Consider the following 15,176-nt stretch of genomic DNA (forward strand, 5'->3'; position numbering starts at 1 on the left):
TCCCACTCCACACGCACCCGCTCCACCCCCACTCCACACCCCCCCACCATGTGAGCTGCATGCTTCCTCCCCACCTCCCCACCCCACTCTTTCCCTCCCCCCCCCCTCTCTTCCCCCACCCCCGGCAGGCTCCCCCCCTCCACACCCCCCCTCCCCACCACAATCCCACAGGCAGGCCCCCCCCCACCATACCTCCCCTCCGCCACTGCTGCTCCCCTCAGTAACACCCGGTTACTAACTCCTTGACAGGTCGATGCAGTTCCAGTCACACCTAGCCTTCTCGTCTGGTTAGAATATTTTCATCTCCCACGAGTGGTTTGGGTTCCGGCCCTGCCCGTAGCTCAGCCCCGGGTTCCGGCCCTGCCCGTAGCTCAGCCCCGGGTTCCGGCCCTGCCCGTAGCTCAGCCCCGGGTTCCGGCCCTGCCCGTAGCTCAGCCCCGGGTTCCGGCCCTGCCCGTAGCTCAGCCCCGGGTTCCGGCCCTGCCCGTAGCTCAGCCCCGGGTTCCGGCCCTGCCCGTAGCTCAGCCCCGGGTTCCGGCCCTGCCCGTAGCTCAGCCCCGGGTTCCGGCCCTGCCCGTAGCTCAGCCCCGGGTTCCGGCCCTGCCCGTAGCTCAGCCCCGGGTTCCGGCCCTGCCCGTAGCTCAGCCCCGGGTTCCGGCCCTGCCCGTAGCTCAGCCCCGGGTTCCGGCCCTGCCCGTAGCTCAGCCCCGGGTTCCGGCCCTGCCCGTAGCTCAGCCCCGGGTTCCGGCCCTGCCCGTAGCTCAGCCCCGGGTTCCGGCCCTGCCCGTAGCTCAGCCCCGGGTTCCGGCCCTGCCCGTAGCTCAGCCCCGGGTTCCGGCCCTGCCCGTAGCTCAGCCCCGGGTTCCGGCCCTGCCCGTAGCTCAGCCCCGGGTTCCGGCCCTGCCCGTAGCTCAGCCCCGGGTTCCGGCCCACTATTGCACACCCACAGCACTTGAGTTTTCAACACCTGTCGTTTCTTTAAGGAACTTCAGTAAATTTGTTCGACAAGACCTCTCTTCCATAAATCCAAGCCAACTCCCCCTTTCTGTCCCATCGTTCTCTGGATCTTTCACGCTCCCCTCTCTAAGGGTTCCTTCTAATACTTTACCCAGAACAAATGTCTGGCTCACTGGCCTATAATTCCTGGGTTGTCTCTATGCCCGTTTAAAGATTTCTGTTGCATCAGCTACTTTCCAATCCTTGAGCACAACTCCAGTTTCTAATGTTTCTACAGAAAAAGATAAAAAAGGGTTAAACCTGATATTTGACCATTGCTGCAGAGGGCAGTTTCAAAAGTGATCAATTAGTGGCAGGTCTGTTTTTTAACATTTTCAGATGTAACAGACAGAACGAACTGAACCCCAGAGCACGGCTGGGTGACCTCAGTTATATTGCGAGCACCTCCTTCCTTCCTCGATAACTAACTAGCAACGTCTAACCCAATACTTAATGCTGAGAAACCGTAAACATTGGATAGCTTGCCAGAAAGAGATAGAAAGGGGGATGGTACAGCAACCAGCATTCGCCAACTATGTCCCTGGTGCTGATCACACTCCACACCCAATGGGTGGAATATTCTCCAATCAGCTGATCCAATCCCAACCTAAGATCATAACTAAAGGGGGTCTTAACTAAATTCAGCTCAATCAATACTCATTGATCAATGTCAGTTGGAGGGGCTTTGGGGAGAGGTAAAGGTGATTGAGGTGCACTTGAATTTGAAGAATGTTGTCTGAACACAGCCCATAGCATTGGGCAAACTTCACCCCGAGGATCACAGATACACAAAATAAAAGGCAAATGCAGTGAGTGGAAGCCAAGCATTTAATGCACATTGTTATTTTACAATGTTCTGGGAAATAAACTGCAGATAAATTCACTTCCCAGGCAGAGAGAGAGAGACGGCAAGAAAGATGTTGATGATGGGATTCTTCATCCATTGGGCTTTTGCCTTGCTCTACTGCAGAGTTCTCTCCCATGTTCCCTCAGTGATTGTTGGTTATTCCTGTGGAGTAGCAGAGCTGTACTGTTCTACCGAAGCACTTTTACTTAATCCTTGTTCTAGCAGGAAGTGACTTGCCTTGGGAGGTAGGGAGAAGCTGCCATGCAGTGGGTCTGTGAGAGGGTACGAGTGGTAATCCAGAGACGTGCTCTGCAGCATAAACAATATCTCAGCGATTGGAATTTTTGTGGGTGTTGTGTTAACATTTGTTAAAATCACAGGCCAAACTAACCTCCCCCATTTCACTGTTTATTTCCTTCTCTGATTGGTTGGTGTTGAGTGAGGTTCAGGTCAGTGGCTGGTCTCTGCTAACGTTACCCTGTCCCCTCTCTCTGGAGAATCATACAATCAAAGCACAGCAGGCGGCCATTCAGCCCATCGTGCTGTGTTGATGATGGCTCTTCAACTGGAGCCATTTGTTGTAATCCTATTACCCCATATCCTAGCATAATCTTCCCTTTCACAGAACTATAGAAATATCCTCTATGCCAACTATCAAAAGGTACAACTCCAATTGATATTTAGCAATTTTATTTCAGCTAATTCATCATCCACGGGGTCTGTGTGTCTCTCTATCACACACCACATTTTCCTTTTCCAAACTAGTGACCAATTCTGTGGTGACTGACTGACTGCCTGCCTGCCTGCCTGCCTGCCTGCCTGCCTGCCTGCCTGACCGCCTGACCGCCTGACCGCCTGACCCTCGTGTACAGGATTGGAACACTGTATATCTCGCTTTATAAAACATAACACAACAATATTTACTCACTTGCCCAACAGGCGCTTCCTTCAGCAAAGATGAGACCCCGAGCTGGGCCTGAGATCAGGGGAAATGCCCGTCAGTCCCACTCGCCGAGTCTGGACAATAATTCGACCAACAAGTTTCCTAATGACTTGATCTCAGTAACTGTTTTAATGACAAAGTATTCAGACTAAAATTTAAAACCAGTTGGTTTACTGACCAGGAATTTTCTTGGAGCTGATCCTATTCATCACTAACATCAGGGTTTTCAGCGACCTGAACCCCAACACCCACCTGCGTTTCCAGAGACTTTAAACAAATCAGTTGAACTTGCAAATGTTCTTTTCAGTTCTGTCAATGACCAACGTCCTGCGTCCGTTTCCATCAACACAACAACAACTTACATTTATATAGCACCTTTAACGTAGTAAAATGTCCCAGGGTGCTTTACAGGAGCAATTATCAGACAAAATTTGACACCAAGCTACATAAGGAGATATTAGGACAGGTGACCAAAAGCTTGGTCAAAGATGTAGGTTTTAAGGAGGAGAGGGGGGTTTAGGGAGGGAATTCCATAGATTAGGGCCCAAGCAGCTGAAGGCACGGCCGCCAATGGTGGAACGAATAAAATCGGGAATGCATAAAAGGCCAGAATCAGAGAAGCGCAGAGATCTCGGAGGGTTGTAGGGCTGGTAGAGTTTACAGAGATAGGGAGGGGCGAGGCCATGGAGGGATTTGAAAACAAGGATGAGAATTTTAAAATTGAGGCATTCCAGGACCGGGGGCCAATGTAGGTCAGCAAGCACAGGGGTGATGGATGAACGGACATAGTGCGAGTTAGGATACGGGCAGCAGAGCTTTGTATGAGCTCAAGTTTATGGAGGGGTGGAAGATGGGAGGCCGGCCAGAAGAGCATTGGAATAGTTGAGTTGCAGCAACTTGCCAAGGCTTCTTCGACAGCACATCCCAAACCCGCGACCTCTACCACCTAGAACGACAAGGGCAGCAGGCACATGGGAACAACACCACCTGCACGTTCCCCTCCAAGTCACACACCATCCCGACTTGGAAATATATCACCGTTCCTTCATCGTCGCTGGGTCAAAATCCTGGAACTCCCTTCCTAGCAGCACTGTGGGAGAACCTTCACCACATGGACTGCAGCAGTTCAAGGCGGCGGCTCACCACCACTTTCTCAAGGGCAATTAGGGATGGGCAATAAATACTGGCCTCGCCAGCGACGCCCACATCCCACGAACAAATAATAAAAAAAAGTTGAGTCTGGAGGTAACAAAGGCATGGATGAGGGTTTCAGCAGCAGATGAGCTGAGGCAGGGGCGGAGACGGGCGATATTACAGAGATGGAAGTAGGTGATCTTGGTGATGGAGCGGATATGTGGTTGGAAGCTCCTCTCAGGGTCAAATAGGACGCAAGGTTGTGAACGGTCTGGTTCATTCTCAGACAATGGCCAGGGAGAGGGATGGAGTTGGTGGATGGGGAACGGAGTTTGTGGCGGGGACCAAAGACAATGGCTTCGGTCTTCCCAATATTTAATCGGAGGAAATTTCTACTCATTCAGTATTGGATGTCGGACAAGCAGTGTGACAAACGAGAGAGGTAGTGGAGGGGTTGAGAGAGGTGGTGGTGAGGTAGAGCTGCGTACATGTGGAACCTGATGTGTGTTTTCGGATGATGTCGCCGAAGGGCAGCGTGTAGATGAGAAATAGGAGGGGGCCACGGATAGATCCTTGGGGGACTCCAGAGGTAACAGTGCGGAAGTGGGAAGAGAAGCCATTGCAGGAGATTCTCTGGCTACGACTGGATAGATAAGAATGGAACCAGGCGAGGGCAGTCCCTCCCCGCTAGACGATGGAGGAGAGACGTTGGAGGAGGATGGTGTGGTCAACCGTGTCAAAGGCTGCAGACAGGTGGAGAAGGATGAGGAGGGATAGTTTACCACAGTCACAGTCACACAGCATATCATTTGTGACTTTCATAAGGGCCGTTTCAGTACTGTGGCAGGGGCAGAAACCTGATTGGAGGGATTCAAATGTGGAGTTGCAGAAAAGGTGGGCACGGATTTGGGAGGCGACAGCGAGGGGGCTCTGCCCTAGGCCCAGGCTCCAGGTACAGGGCTGAACCTACGAGTGCAGTAAGTGTTAAACCACGAGTACTGAGTGACTTACCTTTCCTCCTCTCCAAAGTTCAGCTCTAGTAAGCCCATTCTGGAAGAATAAAACTATCTTTTCAATCCTCTGCAAAAGAAGAGAAAACAAAGTAAAACACTCAGCATAAAGCTCAAAAACCAGATAGAAGCAGCCGGGCAGTGTGGGGTTGCAGTGTGGAACAATACGCAGTGATGGCTTTTTGAATGGACAAAAGCCATTTTTAATTGGAAAGCCCTCAGCCTTGTTCGGAAACAGATTTATTTATTCTTCCCCATTATCCAACACTTCATTTTGAACCGACTAGAAAAACTAAAAGCACTGAAAATATTCAGCAAGTGAGCTGGGTATCCTGTGGTGTCTGGGGGGGCGGGGGGGAGAGAAGGGTGGAAATGATAAGGGGGGGGGGGGAGGGGGAAGAGAAGAGGGGGTCATGCCAATGACATGGACTCCCAAATCTTTTTGTTCCTCGACAGCTCCTAATCTCTCGCCATTTAGTAAATATTCCAATTTATCTTTCTTGGGTCCAAAATGGACGACCTCACACTTCGCCACACTGAACTCCATTTGCCAGTTTTAACCAATCACTTAATCTGTCCATGTTCCTTTGCAACTTCCTGCTCCCAGCCACACAACTTCCTGTCCCTCCTAACTTAGTGTCATCTGCAAACCTGGATTCTCTATTCCTTCTCCCAAGTCATTAATAAAATTGGTGAAACGTTGATGCCTCAGACCACCACTTGTCACATCCTGCCAATCAGAGTGCCCTTTATCCCCACTCTGTCTCCTGCCTCTCAACCAAATTCCAACCCAACTCACAAGGTCATCTGACACTTACTGACAGTTAATTTCATTTGCCACTTTTTAGCCCATTCCTACATTGAAATCCTTTTTCAGCTTATTTTGGTCTTCTAAATAATTAAATATACTTCCTAATTTGAGACAGTATTCAGGAAATTCTTTTTCACAACAAGAGAGGTCAAATGTAGAATAAAATGACAAGAAACATAATGTAGGTAAAACTCCCAAGCCATTGAAGAACCAATGAGGAGGGGGGAGATCAGGAGATCGCTAGAAGGACGAATCGAATGGCCTTCCTCACCCATAATTACCATCACCAACGTGTAATACCCATCTGCCTGTAACTGAGGCTGATAACCCGCCCATAACTCGTACAACCAGCTGAGTGAAGTTTTAGAATCATAGAAATTTACAGCACAGAAGGAGGCCACTCGGCCCATAATGTCTGTGCTGTCCAAAAAAGAGCTATCCAGCCTAATCCCACTTTCCAGCTCTTAAGTCTGTGGCCTTGTAGGTTGCGACACTTCAGGTGCATATCCAGGTACGTTTTTAAACGCAATGAGGGTTTCTGCCTCTACCACTCTTTCAAGCAGTGAGTTCCAGACCCCCACCACCCTCTGGGTGAAAGAATTTCTTCTCAGCTCCCCTCTAATCCTTTTACCGATTACTTTAAATCTATGCCCCCTGGTCACTGACCCCTCTGCTAAGGGAAATAGGTCATCCCTATCCAGCCTATCGAGTCCAGTCATAATTTTATACAACTCAATTAGGTGTAGGAGGGAGGGATTTAGATTCCTGGGACATTGGGACCGGTTCTGGGGAAGGTGGGACCTGTACAAGCGGGACGGGTTACACCCGAGCAGGACCGGGACCAATGTCCTCGCGGGGGTGTTTGCTAGTGCTGTTGGGGAAGGTTTAAACTAGAATGGCAGGGGGATGGGAACCTGAGCAGGGAGAGGGAACCTGAGCAGGGAGACAGAGGAGGGGGAAACAAGGATCGAAACAAAAGACAGAAAGGGAAGAAGCAATAGTGGAAAGCAGAGAAAACAAAGGCAAAAAACAAATAGGGCCATAGTGCAAAATAAAACTAAGACGACTAGCAATCTTAAAAAGACAAGTCTAAAGGCATTGTGTCTTAATGCGCGGAGCATTCGCAATAAGGTAGATGAATTAACCGCGCAGATAGATATTAACGGTTATGATATAGTTGCGATTACGGAGATATGGCTGCAGGGTGACTAAGGATGGGAACTGAACATCCAGGGGTATTCAATATTTAGGAAGGACAGGCAAAAAGGGAAAGGAGGTGGGGTAGCATTGTTAGTAAAGGAGGAAATCAATGCAATAGTGAGGAAGGATATTGGCTCGGAAAATCACGATGTGGAATCTGTATGGGTGGAGCTAAGAAACACCATGGGGCAGAAAACGTTGGTGGGGGTTGTCTATAGGCCCCCAAACAGTAGTGGAGATGTAGGGGAGGGCATTAAACAGGAAATTAGAGACGCATGCAAGAAGGGAACAACTATAATCGTGGGTGACTTTAATTTACATATAGGTTGGTCAAACCAAATGAGCAATACTGTGGGGGAGGAATTCCTGGAGTGTGTACGTGATGGATTTCTAGACCAATGCGTTGAGGAACCAACTAAAGAACAGGCGATCCTAGACTGGGTATTGTGCAATGAGAAAGGATTAATTAACAATCTTGTTGTGCGGGGTCCCTTAGGGAAGAGCGACCATAACATGATAGAATTCCTCATTAAGATGGAGAGTGAAGTAGTTGAATCCGAAACTAGGGTCCTGAATCTAAATGAAGGAAATTACGAAAGTATGAAGTGCAAGTTGGCTAGGACAGATTGGGGAACTTTACTAAAAGGGATGACGGTGGATAGGCAATGGCTAATATTTAAAGAATGAGTGCAGGAATTACAACAATTATTCATTCCTGTCTGGCTCAAAAATAAAACAGGAACGGTGGCTCAACTGTGGCTTACAAAAGAAATTAAGAATAGTACTGGATCTAAAGAGGAGACATATAAAATTGCCAGAAAAAGCAGCAAGCCTGAGGATTGGGAGCAGTTTAGAATTCAGCAAAGGAGGACAAAGAGATTGATTAAGAGGGGGAAAATAGAGTATGAGAGTAAACTAGCAGGGAACATAAAAACTGACTGTAAAAGCTTCTATAAAAATGTCAAGAGAAAAAGATTAGTGAAGACAAATGTAGGTCCCTTACAGTCAGAAATGGGGAACAAAGAAATGGCAGAACAATTAAACACATACTTTGGTTCTGTCTTCATAAATGAGGACACAAATAACCTCCCGGAAATGTTAGGGAACCAAGGGTCTAGTGCGAGGGAGGATCTGAAGGAAACCAGTATTAGTAAAAAAAAAGTGCTAGGGAAATTAATGTGGCTAAAGGCTGACAAGTCCCCAGGGCCTGATAATTTACATCCCAGAGTACTAAAGGAAGTGGCCCTGGAAATAGTGGATGCATTGGTGATCATCTTCCAAATTATCATAGAATCATAGAAGTTACAACATGGAAACAGGCCCTTCGGCCCAACATGTCCATGTCGCCCAGTTTATACCACTAAGCTAGTCCCAATTGCCTGCACTTGGCCCATATCCCTCGATACCCATCTTACCCATGTAACTGTCCAAATGCTTTTTAAAAGACAAAATTGTACCCGCCTCTACTACTGCCTCTGGCAGCTCGTTCCAGACACTCACCACCCTTTGAGTGAAAAAATTGCCCCTCTGGACCCTTTTGTATCTCTCCCCTCTCACCTTAAATCTATGCCCCTTCGTTATAGACTCCCCTACCTTTGGGAAAAGATTTTGACTATCTACCTTATCTATGCCCCTCATTATTTTATAGACTTCTATAAGATCACCCCTTAACCTCCTACTCTCCAGGGAAAAAAGTCCCAGTCTGTCTAACCTCTCCCTGTAAGTCAAACCATCAAGTCCCGGTAGCATCCTAGTAAATCTTTTCTGCACTCTTTCTAGTTTAATAATATCCTTTCTATAATAGGGTGACCAGAACTGTACACAGTACTCCAAGTGTGGCCTCACCAATGCCCTGTACAACTTCAACAAGACATCCCAACTCCTGCATTCAATGTTCTGACCAATGAAACCAAGCATGCCGAATGCCTTCTTCACCACCCTATCCACCTGTGACTCCACTTTCAAGGAGCTATGAATCTGTACTCCCAGATCTCTTTGTTCTATAACTCTCCCCAACGCCCTACCATTAACGGAGTAGGTCCTGTCCCGATTCGATCTACCAAAATGCATCACCTCACATTTATCTAAATTAAACTCCATCTGCCATTCATCGGCCCACTGGCCCAATTTATCAAGATCCCGTTGCAATCCTAGATAACCTTCTTCACTGTCCACAATGCCACCAATCTTGGTGTCATCTGCAAACTTACTAACCATGCCTCCTAAATTCTCATCCAAATCATTAATATAAATAACAAATAACAGCGGACCCAGCACCGATCCCTGAGGCACACCGCTGGACACAGGCATCCAGTTTGAAAAACAACCCTCTACAACCACCCTCTGTCTTCTGTCGTCTGACTCGGGAACAGTTCCTACAGATTGGAGGGTGGCAAATGTAACCCCACTATTTAAAAAAGGAGGGAGAAAAAAACAGGGAATTACAGACCAGTTAGCCTAACATCAGTAGTGGGGAAAATGCTAAAGTCTATTATAAAGGATGTGATAACAGAACACTTGGAAAGCATTAACGGGATTGGACAAAGTCAGCATGGGTTTATTAAAGGGAAATCATGCTTAACAAGTCTACTGGAGTTTTTTGAGGATGTAACTAGTAGAATAGATAGGGGAGAACCAGTGGATGTGGTGTACTTGGATTTTCAGAAGGCTTTTGATAAGGTCCCACACAAGAGGTTAGTGTGCAAAATTAAAGCACATGGGATTAGGGGGAATATACTGGCATGGATTGAGAATTGGTTGACAGACAGGAAACAGAGAGTAGGAATAAACGGGTCTTTTTCCGGATGGCAGGCAGTGACTAGTGGGGTACTGCAGGGATCAGTGCTTGGGCCCCAGTTATTCACAAGTTTGCAGACGACACAAAGCTGGGTGGAATGTGAGCTGTGAGGAGGATGCAAAGAGGCTCCAATGTGATTTAGACAAGTTGGGTGAGTGGGGAAGAACATGGCAGATGCAGTTGAACGTGGATAAATGTGAGGTTATCCACTTTGGTTGTAAAAACAGAAAGACAGATTATCTGAATGGTGATAGATTGGGAAAAGGGGAGGTGCAACGAGACCTGGGTGTCCTTGTACAACAGTCGCTGAAAGTGAGCATTCAGGTGCAGCAAGCAGTTAGGAAGGCAAATGGTATGTTGGCATTCATTGCAAGAGGATTTGAGTACAGGAGCAGGGATGTCTTACTGCAGTTGCACAGGGCCTTGGTGAGACCACATCTGGAGTATTGTGTGCAGTTTTGGTCTCCTTATCTGAGGAAGGATGTCCTTGCCATGGAGGGAGTGCAACAAACGTTTACCAGACTGATTCCTGGGATGGCAGGACTGACGTATGAGGAGAGATTGGGTCGACTAGGCCTATATTCACTAGAGTTTAGAAGAATGAGAGGTGATCTCATCGAAACATATAAAATTCTAACAGGACTAGACACACTCGATGCAGGGAGGATATTCCTGATGGCTGGGGAGTCCAGAACCAGGGGTCACAGTCTCAGGATACGGGGTATGCCATTTAGAACCGAGATGAGGAGAAATTTCTTCACTCAGAGGGTGGTGAACCTGTGGAATTCTCTACCACAGAAGGCAGTGGAGGCCAAGTAATTAGATGAATTCAAGAAGGAGGTAGATATATTTCTTAATGCTAAAGGGATCAAGGGATATGGGGAAAAAGTGGGAACAGGGTACTGAGTTAGACGATCAGCCATGATCATTTTGAATGGCGGAGCAGGCCCGAAGGGCCGAATGGCCTACTCTTGCTCCTATTTTCGATAGATGTAAATCCCCCCTCAGCCTCCTCTGTTCCAAAGAAAACAACCCCAGCCTATCCAATCTTTCCCCATAGCTAAAATTCTCCAGTCCTGGCAACATCCTTGTAAATCTCCTCTGCACCCTCTCAAATACAATCACATCTTTCCTGTAATGTGGTGACCAGAACTGTACACAGTATTCAAGCTGTGGCCTAACGAGTGTTTTATACAGTTCCAGCATAACCTCCCTGCTCTTATATTCTATGCCTCGGCTAATAAAGGAAAGTATCCCAAATGCCTTCTAAACCACCTTATCGCCCTGTCCTGCTACCTTCAGAGATGTGCGAACATGCACTCCAAGATTCCTCTGATCCTCTACACCTCTCAGTATACTCCCATTTATTGTGTATTCCCTTGCCTTGTTTGCCCTCCCCAAATGCATTACCTCACATTTCTCTGGATTGAATTCCATTTGCCACTTTTCTGCCCACCTGACCAGTCCATTGATATATTCCTGCAGTCTACGGCTTTCTTCCTCACTATCAACCACACGGCCAATTTTTGTATCATCTGCAAACTTTTTAATCATGCCCCCTACATTTAAGTCCAAATCATTAATATATACCACAAAAAGCAAGGGACCTTGTACTGAGCCCTGCGGCACCCCACTGGAAACAGCCTTCCAGTCACAAAAACACCCGTTGACCATTACCCTTTGCTTCCTGCCGCTGAGCTAATTCTGGATTCAATTTGCAACTTTCCCTTGGATCCCATGGGCTTTTACTTTTCTGACCAGTCTGCCATGTGGAACCTTGTCAAAAGCTTTGCTAAAATCCATGTAGATTACATCAAAGGCACTCCCCTCATCGACCCTCCTTGTTATCTCCTCAAAAAATTAAATCAAGTTAGTCAGACACGACCTTCCCTTAACAAATCCATGCTGACTGTCCTTGATTAATCTGTGCCTTTCTAAATGACAATTAATGCTGTCCCTCAGAATTTTTTCCAATAACTTGCCCACCACTGAGGTTAGACTGACTGGCCTGCAATTACTCGGTCTATCCCTGTCTCCCTTTTTAAACAACGGTACAATATGTTAGCAGTCCTCCAATCCTCCAGTACCACACCTGTAGCCAGAAAGGATTAGAAAATGATGGTCAGAGCCTCCGTTATTTCCTCCTTTGCTTCTCTTAACAGTCTGGGATGCATTTCATCCAGGCCTGGCAATTTACCTACTTTCAAGGATGCTAATGCCCTTAATATTTTCTCTATGTTGATCCAATCCAATATTTCACACTCCTCCTCCTCAACTACAATCTCTGCCTCGTCCCCCTCTTTTGCGGAGACAGACGCAAAATAATCATTAAGAACCATACCCATTGTCTTCTGTCTCCATAGACAAGTCTTTGATACCAGCCACAAAATTTTGAGTAGCAGATTCTGCTACGTCCTACTTCAGGTTAAACACTGATATTGTCCATTAGTTTCATACATCACAGAACTGGGAGTTGTTCTGTTGTTAAGATGTTGCGTGGACGATTTGGGTAGATATTGACAGGGGGAGTTTGAGAGTTCTCAGTCCCCGAGTTGTGTTATTTTCCAGTTTTAAGTGTACAGCAGAGGCCGGTGTAGTAATGGAGACATTAGGGCATCTTTCACCCACTTTTATCATGTTTCTACACTGGGCAGTGAGCCAAGGCTTTTCTGTCATTATTCCTCCTAGCGTTCCGGATGACTGTCCAGGAGCAGGTCCCACTGTGGACCGAGACCCCACAGTCTGGGGCGACAGATATCAGGAGCTGGGACACAACCACAAATTCTATCCCTGAATTTTTGAAATTATATAACCGTATAACCACTGAATTCTACGTTAATCGTTAAAGTGACAACTTTATTTCTCATTTCTTTTATAAGCTGTTATGTCAAATACTTTTTACAATTAAAAACAAAATTCCTTCAAGTGAAGGCAGGTTTATATTTCAATTACACAGACGAGGGGAAGTCTTGGTCTCCGGTTACCTGCCCGGTGAGGAATCTGCCTCACATTTCTGCCCATCGCTCATCGCTCGGACATCAACTTCATCCGCGAATCTGTAAAGAGAAGCAGTCGGCAGTCAGCAACATGAACTTCAGCCAGACCCAGACAGAGAGCCAGACAAGGGGCGGGGGTCGGGGGTCCGTGTCCGGGGAGAGGTCGGGGGGTCCGGGGAGAGGTCGGGGGGTCCGGGGGGGGGAGGGGGGGGGGAGGGGGGGGGGGAGCGGGGTCCGGGGAGGGAGCGGGGTCCGGTCGGGGGTGAGGGTCCGATCCTTACCCGAGCTCCACACTGTTGGTCCGGGGGCCGGGGGGTGGAGGTGGGGGTCCGGGATCCCGGGGGTGAGGGGGTCGGGGGGTGAGGGGGTCGGGGGGTGGTGGGTGGGGGTCGGGGAGGGGGTCCCGGGGTCGGGGGAGGGGGGTCCCGGCCTTACCCGGGGGGTGGTGGGGTGAGGGAGCGGGAGGAGGGGGTCGGGGTGAGGGGGTCGGGGTGAGGGGGTCGGGGTGAGGGGGTCCCGGGATCGGGGAGGGTGAGGGGGGTCCCGGGATAGGGGAGGGTGAGGGGGTCCCGGGGTCGGGGTGAGGGGGTCCCGGGGTGGGGGTGAGGGGGTCCCGGGGTGGGGGTGGGGGTCGGGGGGGTCCGGTCGGGGGTGAGGGTCCGATCCTTACCCGGGCTCCACCCTGTTGTTCCGGGGGTCGGGGTGAGGGAGCGGGGGTGGGGGTGAGGGGGTCCCGGAGTCGGGGGGGAGGGGGTCCCGGGGTGGGGGTGGGGGGGTCCCGGGGTCGGCGTGAGGGGGTCCCGGGGTCGGCGTGAGGGGGTCCCGGGGTCGGCGTGAGGGGGTCCCGGGGTCGGCGTGAGGGGGTCCCGGGGTCGGCGTGAGGGGGTCCCGGGGTCGGCGTGAGGGGGTCCCGGGGTCGGGGTTGGGGTCGGGGGGTCCGGGGGGTCGGGTCGGGGGTGAGGGTCCGATCCTTACCCGGGCTCCACCCTGTTGGTCCCGGGGTCGGGGTGAAGGGGAGGGGGTGTCGGGGAGGGGGTCCCGGGGAGGGGGTGGGGGTCGGGGGGTCCCAGGGAGGGGGTGGGGGTCGGGGGGTCCCGGGGTCGGGGTGAGGGGGTCCCGGGGTCGGGGTGAGGGGGGTCCGGGGGGTCGGGTCGGGGGTGAGGGTCCGATCCTTACCCGGGCTCCACCCTGTTGGTCCCGGGGTCGGGGTGAGGGGGGAGGGGTTGTCGGGGAGGGGGTGGGGGTCGGGGGTCCCGGGGTGGGGTGGGGGTCGGGGTCCCGGGGTGGGGGGGTGGGGGTCCGATCCTTACCCGGGCTCCACCCTGTTGGTCGGGGGGAGGGGGTGGGGGTCCGGGGGTCCCGGGGTGGGGGTGTGAGGGTCCGGGGGGTGAGGGTGAGGGTCCGATCCTTACCCGGGCTCCACCCTGTTGGTCCCGGGGTCGGGGTGAGGGGGGGTGGGGGTCCCGGGGTGGGGGTCCCGGGGTGGGGGTCCCGGGGTGGGGGTCGGGGTCCCGGGGTGGGGGGGTGGGGGTCCGATCCTTACCCGGGCTCCACCCTGTTGGTCCCGGGGTCGGGGTGAGGGGGGGTGGGGGTCCCGGGGTCGGGGTCCCGGGGTGGGGGGGTGAGGGTCCGATCCTTACCCGGGCTCCACCCTGTTGGTCCCGGGGTGGGGGTCGGGGTCCCGGGGTGGGGGTGAGGGGGGGTGGGGGTCGGGGGGTGGGGGTCCCGGGGTGGGGGTCCCGGGGTGGGGGTGGGGGTCCGATCCTTACCCGGGCTCCACCCTGTTGGTCCCGGGGTGGGGGTCGGGGTCCCGGGGTGGGGGTGGGGGTCGGGGGGTGGGGGTCCCGGGGTGGGGGTCCCGGGGTGGGGGTGGGGGTCCCGGGGTGGGGGTGGGGGTCCGATCCTTACCCGGGCTCCACCCTGTTGCCGAAGCGCCGGCGGAGGAGGAGCGCGAGGCCGCTGAGGAGCAGGAACGTTGTGCACATCCCGCCCGCCGCGCGGGACCGGATTAGCGAATCACAGCGATCAGGGCCCAGGGGGCGTGGCCATGAGGGTGGGCGGGGCCGAGGCGGAGCCAATGGGGTGGGTGGGCGGGGCCTGGAGAAGGGCGGGAGATCCGGGCAGAGTTTGAACCGTCTCTCTGCGCCTGCGTGTATCTGTTTCTGTCCGTGTGTTTCATAAGAACAGGAGCCTCCTCCGCCATTCAATCAGATCATGGCTGATCGACCTCAACTCCACTTTTTTTATTCGTTCATGGGATGTGGGGGTCACTGGCGAGGCCGGCATTTATTGCCCATCCCTAATTGCCCTCGAGAAGGTGGTGGTGAGCCGCCTTCTTGAACCGCTGCAGTCCGTGTGGTGACTGTTCTCCCACAGTGCTGTTAGGAAGGGAGTTCCAGGATTTTGACCCAGCGACGATGAAGGAACGGCGATATATTTCCA

General features: G+C 51.5%; 1 long non-coding RNA gene across 1 annotated transcript; it reads right to left on the reverse strand.

Moving 5' to 3' along the window:
- Nucleotides 1–4,985: 4,985 nt before the first annotated feature.
- On the reverse strand, nt 4,986–13,421 carry LOC137309685 (uncharacterized). Its single transcript, XR_010959942.1, has 3 exons — nt 13,405–13,421; nt 12,723–12,794; nt 4,986–5,000 (listed from the first exon to the last, which is right to left on the reverse strand). It is a non-coding gene; the product is annotated as an uncharacterized lncRNA (long non-coding RNA).
- Nucleotides 13,422–15,176: the final 1,755 nt, after the last annotated feature.

Source organism: Heptranchias perlo, unplaced genomic scaffold (genome assembly GCF_035084215.1).
Source record: "Heptranchias perlo isolate sHepPer1 unplaced genomic scaffold, sHepPer1.hap1 HAP1_SCAFFOLD_1767, whole genome shotgun sequence".
Lineage (NCBI taxonomy): Eukaryota > Metazoa > Chordata > Chondrichthyes > Hexanchiformes > Hexanchidae > Heptranchias > Heptranchias perlo.